This window comes from Crinia signifera, chromosome 19 (assembly GCF_055691185.1).
Source record: "Crinia signifera chromosome 19, ASM5569118v1, whole genome shotgun sequence".
NCBI classification, from domain to species: Eukaryota; Metazoa; Chordata; class Amphibia; order Anura; family Myobatrachidae; genus Crinia; species Crinia signifera.
The window spans coordinates 80305040-80319265 of record NC_139226.1 but is presented as its reverse complement, the minus strand read 5'-3'; positions in this window follow the sequence as shown (position 1 = coordinate 80319265).

Here is a 14226-nt window from a genome sequence, read left to right as displayed (position 1 = left end):
TTCTATTCATAGAACACAAGGTTTTATTCATAGAACAGATGGTTATATTTATAGATCACGGGTGGTTTCCATTCAGAGAACACATGGTTTCATTCATAAAACACAGGGTTCTATTCATAGAACACAGGGTTCCATTCATAGGACACAGGGTTCTATTCATAGAACACAAGGTTTTATTCTTAGAACACATGGTTATATTTATAGATCACGGGTGGTTTCCATTCAGAGAACACATAATTTCATTCATAAAACACAGGGTTCTATTCATAGAACACAGGGTTCCATTTATAGAACATAGGGTTCTATTCATAGAACACAAGGTTTTATTCATAGAACAGATGGTTATATTTATAGATCACGGGTGGTTTCCATTCAGAGAACACATAATTTCAATCATAAAACACAGGGTTCTATTCATAGAACACAGGGTTTTATTTATAGAACATAGGGTTCTATTCATAGAACACAAGGTTTTATTCATAGAAAAAAATGATTATATTTATAGATCACGGGTGGTTTCCATTCAAAGAACACATGGTTTCATTCATAAAACACAGGGTACTATTCATAGAACACAGGGTTCCATTCATAGAATACAGGGTTCTATAAATAGAACACAAGGTTTTATTCATAGAAAACATGGTTATATTTATAGATCACGGGGGATTTCCATTCAGAGAACACATAATTTCATTCATAAAACACAGGGTTCTATTCATAGAACACAGGGTTCCATTTATAGAACACAGGGTTCTATTCATAGAACACAAGGTTTTATTCATAGAACAGATGGTTATATTTATAGATCACGGGTGGTTTCCATTCAGAGAACACATGGTTTCATTCATAAAACACAGGGTTCTATTCATAGAACACAGGGTTCCATTCATAGGACACAGGGTTCTATTCATAGAACACAAGGTTTTATTCTTAGAACACATGGTTATATTTATAGATCACGGGTGGTTTCCATTCAGAGAACACATAATTTCATTCATAAAACACAGGGTTCTATTCATAGAACAGAGGGTTCCATTTATAGAACACAGGGTTCTATTCATAGAACACAAGGTTTTATTCATAGAACAGATGGTTATATTTATAGATCACGGGTGGTTTCCATTCAGAGAACACATGGTTTCATTCATAAAACACAGGGTTCCATTCATAGAACACAGGGTTCTATTAATAGAACACAACGTTTTATTCATAGAACACATGGATATATTTATAGATCACGGGGGGTTTCCATTCAGAGAACACATGGTTTCATTCATAAAACACAGGGTTCTATTCATAGAACACAGGGTTCTATTAATAGAACACAAGGTTTTATTCATAGAACACATGGTTATATTTATAGATCACGGGTGGTTTTCATTCAGAGAACACATAATTTCATTCATAAAACACAGGGTTCTATTCATAGAACACAGGGTTCCATTCATAGAACACAGGGTTCTATTAATAGAACACAAGGTTTTATTCATAGAACACATGGTTATATTTATAGATCACGGGTGGTTTTCATTCAGAGAACACATAATTTAATTCATAAAACACAGGGTTCTATTCATAGAACACAGGGTTCCATTCATAGAACACAGGGTTCTATTAATATAACACAAGGTTTTATTCATAGAACACATGGTTATATTTATAGATCACGGGTGGTTTCCATTCAGAGAACACATAATTTCATTCATAAAACACAGGGTTCTATTCATAGAACACAGGGTTCCATTTATAGAACACATGGTTCTATTCATAGAACACAAGGTTTTATTCATAGAACAGATGGTTATATTTATAGATCACGGGTGGTTTCCATTCAGAGAACACATGGTTTCATTCATAAAACACAGGGTTCCATTCATAGAACACAGGGTTCTATTAATAGAACACAACGTTTTATTCATAGAACACATGGATATATTTATAGATCACGGGGGGTTTCCATTCAGAGAACACATGGTTTCATTCATAAAACACAGGGTTCTATTCATAGAACACAGGGTTCTATTAATAGAACACAAGGTTTTATTCATAGAACACATGGTTATATTTATAGATCACGGGTGGTTTTCATTCAGAGAACACATAATTTCATTCATAAAACACAGGGTTCTATTCATAGAACACAGGGTTCCATTCATAGAACACAGGGTTCTATTAATAGAACACAAGGTTTTATTCATAGAACACATGGTTATATTTATAGATCACGGGTGGTTTTCATTCAGAGAACACATAATTTAATTCATAAAACACAGGGTTCTATTCATAGAACACAGGGTTCCATTCATAGAACACAGGGTTCTATTAATAGAACACAAGGTTTTATTCATAGAACACATGGTTATATTTATAGATCACGGGTGGTTTCCATTCAGAGAACACATGGTTTCATTCATAAAACACAGGGTTCTATTCATAAAACACAGGGTTCCATTTATAGAACACAGGGTTCTATTCATAGAACACAAGGTTTTATTCATAGAACAGAAGGTTATATTTATAGATCACGGGTGGTTTCCATTCAGAGAACACATGGTTTCATTCATAAAACATATGGTTCTATTCATAGAACACAGGGTTCCATTCATAGAACACAGGGTTCTATTCATAGAACACAAGGTTTTATTCATAGAACAGATGGTTATATTTATAGATCACGGGTGGTTTCCATTCAGAGAAAACATAATTTCATTATTAAAACACAGGGTTCTTTTCATAGAACACAGGGTTCCATTTATAGAACACAGGGTTCTATTCATAGAACACAAGGTTTTATTCATAGAAGAGATGGTTATATTTATAGATCACGGGTGGTTTCCATTCAGAGAACACATGGTTTCATTCATAAAACACAGGGTTCCATTCATAGAACACAGGGTTCTATTAATAGAACACAACGTTTTATTCATAGAACACATGGATATATTTATAGATCACGGGGGGTTTCCATTCAGAGAACACATGGTTTCATTCATAAAACACAGGGTTCTATTCATAGAACACAGGGTTCTATTAATAGAACACACGGTTTTATTCATAGAACACATGGTTATATTTATAGATCACGGGTGGTTTTCATTCAGAGAACACATAATTTCATTCATAAAATACAGGGTTCTATTCATAGAACACAGGGTTCCATTCATAGAACACAGGGTTCTATTAATATAACACAAGGTTTTATTCATAGAACACATGGTTATATTTATAGATCACGGGTGGTTTCCATTCAGAGAACACATAATTTCATTCATAAAACACAGGGTTCTATTCATAGAACACAGGGTTCCATTTATAGAACACATGGTTCTATTCATAGAACACAAGGTTTTATTCATAGAACAGATGGTTATATTTATAGATCACGGGTGATTTCCATTCAGAGAACACATGGTTTCATTCATAAAACACAGGGTTCCATTCATAGGACACAGGGTTCTATTAATAGAACACAAGGTTTTATTCATAGAACACATGGTTATATTTATAGATCACGGGTGGTTTCCATTCAGAGAACACATAATTGCATTAATAAAACACAGGGTTCTATTCATAAAACACAGGGTTCCATTTATAGAACACAGGGTTCTATTCATAGAACACAAGGTTTTATTCATAGAACAGATGGTTATATTTATAGATCACAGGTGGTTTCCATTCAGAGAACACATGATTTCATTCATAAAACACAGGGTTCTATTCATAGAACACAGGGTTCCATTCATAGAACACAGGGTTCTATTAATAGAACACAAGGTTTTATTCATAGAACACATGGTTATATTTATAGATCACGGGTGGTTTTCATTCAGAGAACACATAATTTCATTCATAAAACACAGGGTTCTATTCATAGAACACAGGGTTCCATTCATAGAACACAGGGTTCTATTAATAGAACACAAGGTTTTATTCATAGAACACATGGTTATATTTATAGATCACGGGTGGTTTCCATTCAGAGAACACATAATTTCATTCATAAAACACAGGGTTCTATTCATAGAACACAGGGTTCCATTTATAGAACACAGGGTTCTATTCATAGAACACAAGGTTTTATTCATAGAACAGATGGTTATATTTATAGATCACGGGTGGTTTCCATTCAGAGAACACATGGTTTCATTCATAAAACACAGGGTTCTATTCATAGCACACAGGGTTCCATTCATAGGACAAAGGGTTCTATTAATAGAACACAAGGTTTTATTCATAGAACACATGGTTATATTTATAGATCACGGGTGGTTTCCATTCAGAGAACACATAATTTCATTAATAAAACACAGGGTTCTATTCATAAAACACAGGGTTCCATTTATAGAACACAGGGTTCTATTCATAGAACACAAGGTTTTATTCATAGAACAGATGGTTATATTTATAGATCACGGGTGGTTTCCATTCAGAGAACACATAATTTCATTAATAAAACACAGGGTTCTATTCATAAAACACAGGGTTCCATTTATAGAACACAGGGTTCTATTCATAGAACACAAGGTTTTATTCATAGAACAGATGGTTATATTTATAGATCACGGGTGGTTTCCATTCAGAGAACACATGGTTTCATTCATAAAACACAGGGTTCTATTCATAGAACACAGGGTTCCATTCATAGGACACAGGGTTCTATTAATAGAACACAAGGTTTTATTCATAGAACACATGGTTATATTTATAGATCACGGGTGGTTTCCATTCAGAGAACACATAATTTTAATCATAAAACACAGGGTTCTATTCATAGAACACAGGGTTCCATTTATAGAACATAGGGTTCTATTCATAGAACACAAGGTTTTATTCATAGAAAAGATGGTTATATTTATAGATCACGGGTGGTTTCCATTCAGAGAACACATGGTTTCATTCATAAAACACAGGATTCTATTCATAGAACACAGGGTTCCATTCATAGAACACAGGGTTCTATAAATAGAACACACGGTTTTATTCAAAGAACACATGGTTATATTTATAGATCACGGGTGGTTTCCATTCAGAGAACACATAATTTCATTCATAAAACACAGGGTTCTATTCATAGAACACAGGGTTCCATTTATAGAACACAGGGTTATATTCATAGAACACAAGTTTTTATTCATAGAACAGATGGTTATATTTATAGATCACGGGTGGTTTCCATTCAGAGAACACATAATTTCATTCATAAAACACAGGGTTCTATTCATAGAACACAGGGTTCCATTTATAGAACACAGGGTTCTATTCATAGAACACAAGGTTTTATTCATAGAACAGATGGTTATATTTATAGATCACGGGTGGTTTCCATTCAGAGAACACATGGTTTCATTCATAAAACACAGGGTTCTATTCATAGAACACAGAGTTCCATTCATAGGACACAGGGTTCTATTAATAGAACACAAGGTTTTAGTCATAGAACACATGGTTATATTTATAGATCACGGGTGGTTTCCATTCAGAGAACACATAATTTCATTCATAAAACACAGGGTTCTATTCATAGAACACAGGGTTCCATTTATAGAACACAGGGTTCTATTCATAGAACACAAGGTTTTATTCATAGAACAGATGGTTATATTTATAGATCACGGGTGGTTTCCATTCAGAGAACACATGGTTTCATTCATAAAACACAGGGTTCTATTCATAGCACACAGGGTTCCATTCATAGGACAAAGGGTTCTATTAATAGAACACAAGGTTTTATTCATAGAACACATGGTTATATTTATAGATCACGGGTGGTTTCCATTCAGAGAACACATAATTTCATTAATAAAACACAGGGTTCTATTCATAAAACACAGGGTTCCATTTATAGAACACAGGGTTCTATTCATAGAACACAAGGTTTTATTCATAGAACAGATGGTTATATTTATAGATCACGGGTGGTTTCCATTCAGAGAACACATAATTTCATTAATAAAACACAGGGTTCTATTCATAAAACACAGGGTTCCATTTATAGAACACAGGGTTCTATTCATAGAACACAAGGTTTTATTCATAGAACAGATGGTTATATTTATAGATCACGGGTGGTTTCCATTCAGAGAACACATGGTTTCATTCATAAAACACAGGGTTCTATTCATAGAACACAGGGTTCTATTAATAGAACACAAGGTTTTATTCATAGAACAGATGGTTATATTTATAGATCACGGGTGGTTTCCATTCAGAGAACACATGGTTTCATTCATAAAACACAGGGTTCTATTCATAGAACACAGGGTTCCATTCATAGGACACAGGGTTCTATTAATAGAACACAAGGTTTTATTCATAGAACACATGGTTATATTTATAGATCACGGGTGGTTTCCATTCAGAGAACACATAATTTCAATCATAAAACACAGGGTTCTATTCATAGAACACAGGGTTCCATTTATAGAACATAGGGTTCTATTCATAGAACACAAGGTTTTATTCATAGAACAGATGGTTATATTTATAGATCACGGGTGGTTTCCATTCAGAGAACACATGGTTTCATTCATAAAACACAGGGTTCTATTCATAGAACACAGAGTTCCATTCATAGGACACAGGGTTCTATTAATAGAACACAAGGTTTTAGTCATAGAACACATGGTTATATTTATAGATCACGGGTGGTTTCCATTCAGAGAACACATAATTTCATTCATAAAACACAGGGTTCTATTCATAGAACACAGGGTTCCATTTATAGAACATAGGGTTCTATTCATAGAACACAAGGTTTTATTCACAGAAAAGATGGTTATATTTATAGATCACGGGTGGTTTCCATTCAGAGAACACATAATTTCATTCATAAAACACAGGGTTCTATTCATAGAACACAGGGTTCCATTCATAGAACACAGGGTTCTATAAATAGAACACAAGGTTTTATTCATAGAACACATGGTTATATTTATAGATCACGGGTGGTTTCAATTCAGAGAACACATCATTTCATTAATAAAACACAGGGTTCTATTCATAGAACACAGGGTTCCATTTATAGAACACATGGTTCTATTCATAGAACACAAGGTTTTATTCATAGAACAGATGGTTATATTTATAGATCACGGGTGGTTTCCATTCAGAGAACACATGGTTTCATTCATAAAACACAGGGTTCCATTCATAGGACACAGGGTTCTATTAATAGAACACACGGTTTTATTCATAGAACACATGGTTATATTTATAGATCACGGGTGGTTTCCATTCAGAGAACACATAATTTCATTAATAAAACACAGGGTTCTATTCATAAAACACAGGGTTCCATTTATAGAACACAGGGTTCTATTCATAGAACACAAGGTTTTATTCATAGAACAGATGGTTATATTTATAGATCACGGGTGGTTTCCATTCAGAGAACACATGGTTTCATTCATAAAACACAGGGTTCTATTCATAGAACACAGGGTTCCATTCATAGAACACAGGGTTCTATTAATAGAACGCAAGGTTTTATTCATAGAATACATGGTTATATTTATAGATCACGGGTGGTTTTCATTCAGAGAACACATAATTTCATTCATAAAACACAGGGTTCTATTCATAGAACACAGGGTTCCATTCATAGAACACAGGGTTCTATTAATAGAACACAAGGTTTTATTCATAGAACACATGGTTATATTTATAGATCACGGGTGGTTTCCATTCAGAGAACACATAATTTCATTCATAAAACACAGGGTTCTATTCATAGAACACACAGTTCCATTTATAGAACACAGGGTTCTATTCATAGAACACAAGGTTTTATTCATAGAACAGATGGTTATATTTATAGATCACGGGTGGTTTCCATTCAGAGAACACATGGTTTCATTCATAAAACACAGGGTTCTATTCATAGAACACAGGGTTCCATTCATAGGACAAAGGGTTCTATTAATAGAACACAAGGTTTTATTCATAGAACACATGGTTATATTTATAGATCACGGGTGGTTTCCATTCAGAGAACACATAATTTCATTAATAAAACACAGGGTTCTATTCATAAAACACAGGGTTCCATTTATAGAACACAGGGTTCTATTCATAGAACACAAAGTTTTATTCATAGAACAGATGGTTATATTTATAGATCACGGGTGGTTTCCATTCAGAGAACACATGGTTTCATTCATAAAACACAGGGTTCTATTCATAGAACACAGGGTTCCATTCATAGAACACAGGGTTCTATTAATAGAACACAAGGTTTTATTCATAGAACACATGGTTACATTTATAGATCACGGGTGGTTTTCATTCAGAGAACACATAATTTCATTCATAAAACACAGGGTTCTATTCATAGAACACAGGGTTCCATTCATAGAACACAGGGTTCTATTAATAGAACACAAGGTTTTATTCATAAAACACATGGTTATATTTATAGATCACGGGTGGTTTCCATTCAGAGAACACATGGTTTCATTCATAAAACACAGGGTTCTATTCATAGAACACAGGGTTCCATTCATAGAACACAGGGTTCTATTAATAGAACACAAGGTTTTATTCATAGAACACATGGTTATATTTATAGATCACGGGTGGTTTTCATTCAGAGAACACATAATTTCATTCATAAAACACAGGGTTCTATTCATAGAACACAGGGTTCCATTCATAGAACACAGGGTTCTATTAATAGAAAACAAGGTTTTATTCATCGAACACATGGTTATATTTATAGATCACGGGTGGTTTCCATTCAGAGAACACATAATTTCAATCATAAAACACAGGGTTCTATTCATAGAACACAGGGTTCCATTTATAGAACATAGGGTTCTATTCATAGAACACAAGGTTTTATTCATAGAACAGATGGTTATATTTATAGATCACGGGTGGTTTCCATTCAGAGAACACATGGTTTCATTCATAAAACACAGGGTTCTATTCATAGAACACAGGGTTCCATTCATAGGACACAGGGTTCTATTAATAGAACACAAGGTTTTATTCATAGAACACATGGTTATATTTATAGATCACGGGTGGTTTCCATTCAGAGAACACATAATTTCAATCATAAAACACAGGGTTCTATTCATAGAACACAGGGTTCCATTCATAGGACACAGGGTTCTATTAATAGAACACAAGGTTTTATTCATAGAACACATGGTTATATTTATAGATCACGGGTGGTTTCCATTCAGAGAACACATAATTTCATTCATAAAACACAGGGTTCTATTCATAGAACAGAGGGTTCCATTTATAGAACACAGGGTTCTATTCATAGAACACAAGGTTTTATTCATAGAACAGATGGTTATATTTATAGATCACGGGTGGTTTCCATTCAGAGAACACATGGTTTCATTCATAAAACACAGGGTTCCATTCATAGAACACAGGGTTCTATTAACCCCTTCCTGACAGAGCCAGTTTTTGCGTTCCTGACAGAGCCCTTTTTTTCAAATCTGACATGTCTCACTTAAGTGAGGATAACTTTTTTTTGCTTTTACTTATCCCAGTGATTTTGAGATTGTTTTTTCGTGACACATTGTACTTCAAATTAGTGGTAAATTTGGGTCGATACAGTCTGTGTTTTTTTGTGAAAAATACCAAAATATCGTGAAAAAATGGAAAATTTAGCGATTTGCAAAATGTTAAATTTTCTGCTTGTGAGACAAATAATCTTACCACTCAAAATAGTGAATAACTAACATAGACCATATGTCTACTTTATGTTGACATCATTATTTCAACTTCCTTTTAATTTTTTGGGACACTAGGAGGCTTACAATATGAATAGCAAATTCTCAAATTTTCAAGAAAATTTCAAACACTGATTTTTTTAGGGACCAGTTCAGTTCTGATGTGACTTTGAGGGACTTGTATGTGAGACACCCCCATAAATGATGCCATTTCAAAAACTGCACCCCTCACAGTATTCAAAACAGCATTTTGGAAGTTTGTTAACCCTTTAGGTGTTTCACAGGAATTAAAACAAAGTGTAGGTGAAATTTCAAAATTTCTTTTTTTTTGCAGATTTGCAAATTTAATACATTTTTCTAAGGAACACAGTACATTTTACTAGAGAAATGTGACTGAAAATTGATTCCCCCAATTCTTTTGTTTTCATAAATATCCTATATGTGGCCCTAGTGTGCACGGTGACCAAACCACAGGCTTCATAATAGAAGGAGCACCTACTTGATTTTGGAGCCTCCTTTTTATGAGATTATTTTTTAGGCACCATGTAGGTTTCTAGGCACCATAAGATGCTAAAAGTTAGGAACCCCCCCACAAGTGACCCCATTTTGCAAACTACACCCCTCAGGGAATTCATCTAGGGGTATAGTGTACATTTCAAACCCCCAGGGGTTTCACCAATTGTGGTACAACTGGGCAGTGAAAATGAAAAATTATTTTTTTTACACAAAAATACAGTTCTGGCTCCAAATTTGTCATTTTCAGAAGGTATGAAGGAGACAAAGCACCCCAAAATCTGTGCCCCAATTTCTCCCGAGTACGGCAATGCCTCACATGTGACCAAAAAATACCAGTTGGGTGCATGGCAGGACTCAGAAGGGAAGGAGTGATTTTTGGATTTTGCAGCTCAGATTCTGGTGGAATTTTGGTGGGTGCTATGTCGCATTAGCAAGACCCCCAAAGCACCAATACAGTGGAACCCCCCCACAAGTCACCCCATTTTGAAAACTACACCCCTCAGGGAATTCATCTAGGGGTATAGTGTACATTTCAAACCCCCAGGGGTTTCACCAATTTTGATACAAGTGGGCAGTGAAAATGAAAAATTACATTTTTTTACACAAAAATGCAGTTCTGGCTCAAAATTTTTCATTTTCAGAAGGTATGAAGGAGAAAAAGCACCCCAAAATCTGTGCCTTAATTTCTCCCGAGTACGGCAATGCCTCACATGTGACCAAAAAATACCAGTTGGGTGCATGGCAGGACTCAGAAGGGAAGGAGTGATTTTTGGATTTTGCAGCACAGATTCTGGTGGAATGAATGGTGGGTGCTATGTTGCACCAATACAGTGGAACCCCCCCACAAGTCACCCCATTTTGCAAAGTACACCCCTCAGGGAATTCATCTAGGGGTATAGTGTACATTTCAAACCCCCAGGGGTTTCACCAATTTTGATACAAGTGGGCAGTGAAAATGAAAAATTACATTTTTTTACACAAAAATGCAGTTCTGGCTCAAAATTTTTCATTTTCAGAAGGTATGAAGGAGAAAAAGCACCCCAAAATATGTGCCCCAATTTCTCCCGAGTACGGAAATGCCTCACATGTGACCAAAAAATACCAGTTGGGTGCATGGCAGGACTCAGAACGGAAGGAGTGATTTTTGGATTTTGCGGCTCAGATTCTGGTGGAATTTTGGTGGGTGCTATGTCGCATTAGCAAGACCCCCCAAGCACCAATACAGTGGAACCCCCCCACAAGTCACCCCATTTTGAAAACTACACCCCTCAGGGAATTCATCTAGGGGTATAGTGTACATTTCAAACCCCCAGGGGTTTCACCAATTTTGATACAAGTGGGCAGTGAAAATGAAAAATTACATTTTTTACACAAAAATGCAGTTCTGGCTCGAAATTTTTCATTTTCAGAAGGTATGAAGGAGACAAAGCACCCCAAAATCTGTGCCCCAATTTCTCCCGAGTACGGCAATGCCTCACATGTGACCAAAAAATACCAGTTGGGTGCATGGCAGGACTCAGAACGGAAGGAGTGATTTTTGGATTTTGCAGCTCAGATTCTGGTGGAATTTTGGTGGGTGCTATGTCGCATTAGCAAGACCCCCCAAGCACCAATACAGTGGAACCCCCCCACAAGTCACCCCATTTTGAAAACTACACCCCTCAGGGAATTCATCTAGGGGTATAGTGTACATTTCAAACCCCCAGGGGTTTCACCAATTTTGATACAAGTGGGCAGTGAAAATGAAAAATTACATTTTTTTACACAAAAATGCAGTTCTGGCTCAAAATTTTTCATTTTCAGAAGGTATGAAGGAGAAAAAGCACCCCAAAATCTGTGCCCCAATTTCTCCCGAGTACGGAAATGCCTCACATGTGACCAAAAAATACCAGTTGGGTGCATGGCAGGACTCAGAACGGAAGGAGTGATTTTTGGATTTTGCAGCACAGATTTTGGTGGAATGAATGGTGGGTGCTATGTTGCACCAATACAGTGGAACCCCCCCCACAAGTCCCCACATTTTGCAAAGTACACCCCTCAGGGAATTCATCTAGGGGTATAGTGTACATTTCAAACCCCCAGGGGTTTCACCAATTTTGATACAAGTGGGCAGTGAAAATGAAAAATTACATTTTTTTACACAAAAATGCAGTTCTGGCTCAAAATTTTTCATTTTCAGAAGGTATGAAGGAGACAAAGCACCCCAAAATCTGTGCCCCAATTTCTCCCGAGTACGGCAATGCCTCACATGTGACCAAAAAATACCATTTGGGTGCATGGCAGGACTCAGAAGGGAAGGAGTGATTTTTGGATTTTGCAGCTCAGATTCTGGTGGAATTTTGGTGGGTGCTATGTCGCATTAGCAAGACCCCCCAAGCACCAATACAGTGGAACCCCCCCACAAGTCACCCCATTTTGCAAACTACACCCCTCAGGGAATTCATCTAGGGGTATAGTGTACATTTCAAACCCCCAGGGGTTTCACCAATTTTGATACAACTGGGCAGTGAACATGAAAAATTACATTTTTTACACAAAAATGCAGTTCTGGCTCAAAATTTTTCATTTTCAGAAGGTATGAAGGAGAAAAAGCACCCCAAAATCTGTGCCCCAATTTCTCCCGAGTACGGCAATGCCTCACATGTGACCAAAAAATACCAGTTGGGTGCATGGCAGGACTCAAAAGGGAAGGAGTGATTTTTGGATTTTGCAGCTCAGATTCTGGTGGAATTTTGGTGGGTGCTATGTCGCATTAGCAAGACCCCCAAGAACCAATACAGTGGAACCCCCCCACAAGTGACCCCATTTTGCAAACTACACCCCTCAGGGAATTCATCTAGGGGTATAGTGTACATTTCAAACCCCCAGGGGTTTCACCAATTTTGATACAAGTGGGCAGTGAACATGAAAAATTACATTTTTTACACAAAAATGCAGTTCTGGCTCAAAATTTTTCATTTTCAGAAGGTATGAAGGAGAAAAAGCACCCCAAAATCTGTGCCCCAATTTCTCCCGAGTACGGCAATGCCTCACATGTGACCAAAAAATACCAGTTGGGTGCATGGCAGGACTCAGAACGGAAGGAGTGATTTTTGGATTTTGCAGCACAGATTTTGGTGGAATGAATGGTGGGTGCTATGTTGCACCAATACAGTGGAACCCCCCCCACAAGTCACCACATTTTGCAAAGTACACCCCTCAGGGAATTCATCTAGGGGTATAGTGTACATTTCAAACCCCCAGGGGTTTCACCAATTTTGATACAAGTGGGCAGTGAAAATGAAAAATTACATTTTTTTACACAAAAATGCAGTTCTGGCTCAAAATTTTTCATTTTCAGAAGGTATGAAGGAGACAAAGCACCCCAAAATCTGTGCCCCAATTTCTCCCGAGTACGGCAATGCCTCACATGTGACCAAAAAATACCATTTGGGTGCATGGCAGGACTCAGAAGGGAAGGAGTGATTTTTGGATTTTGCAGCTCAGATTCTGGTGGAATTTTGGTGGGTGCTATGTCGCATTAGCAAGACCCCCCAAGCACCAATACAGTGGAACCCCCCCACAAGTCACCCCATTTTGCAAACTACACCCCTCAGGGAATTCATCTAGGGGTATAGTGTACATTTCAAACCCCCAGGGGTTTCACCAATTTTGATACAACTGGGCAGTGAACATGAAAAATTACATTTTTTACACAAAAATGCAGTTCTGGCTCAAAATTTTTCATTTTCAGAAGGTATGAAGGAGAAAAAGCACCCCAAAATCTGTGCCCCAATTTCTCCCGAGTACGGCAATGCCTCACATGTGACCAAAAAATACCATTTGGGTGCATGGCAGGACTCAAAAGGGAAGGAGTGATTTTTGGATTTTGCAGCTCAGATTCTGGTGGAATTTTGGTGGGTGCTATGTCGCATTAGCAAGACCCCCCAAGCACCAATACAGTGGAACCCCCCCACAAGTGACCCCATTTTGCAAACTACACCCCTCAGGGAATTCATCTAGGGGTATAGTGTACATT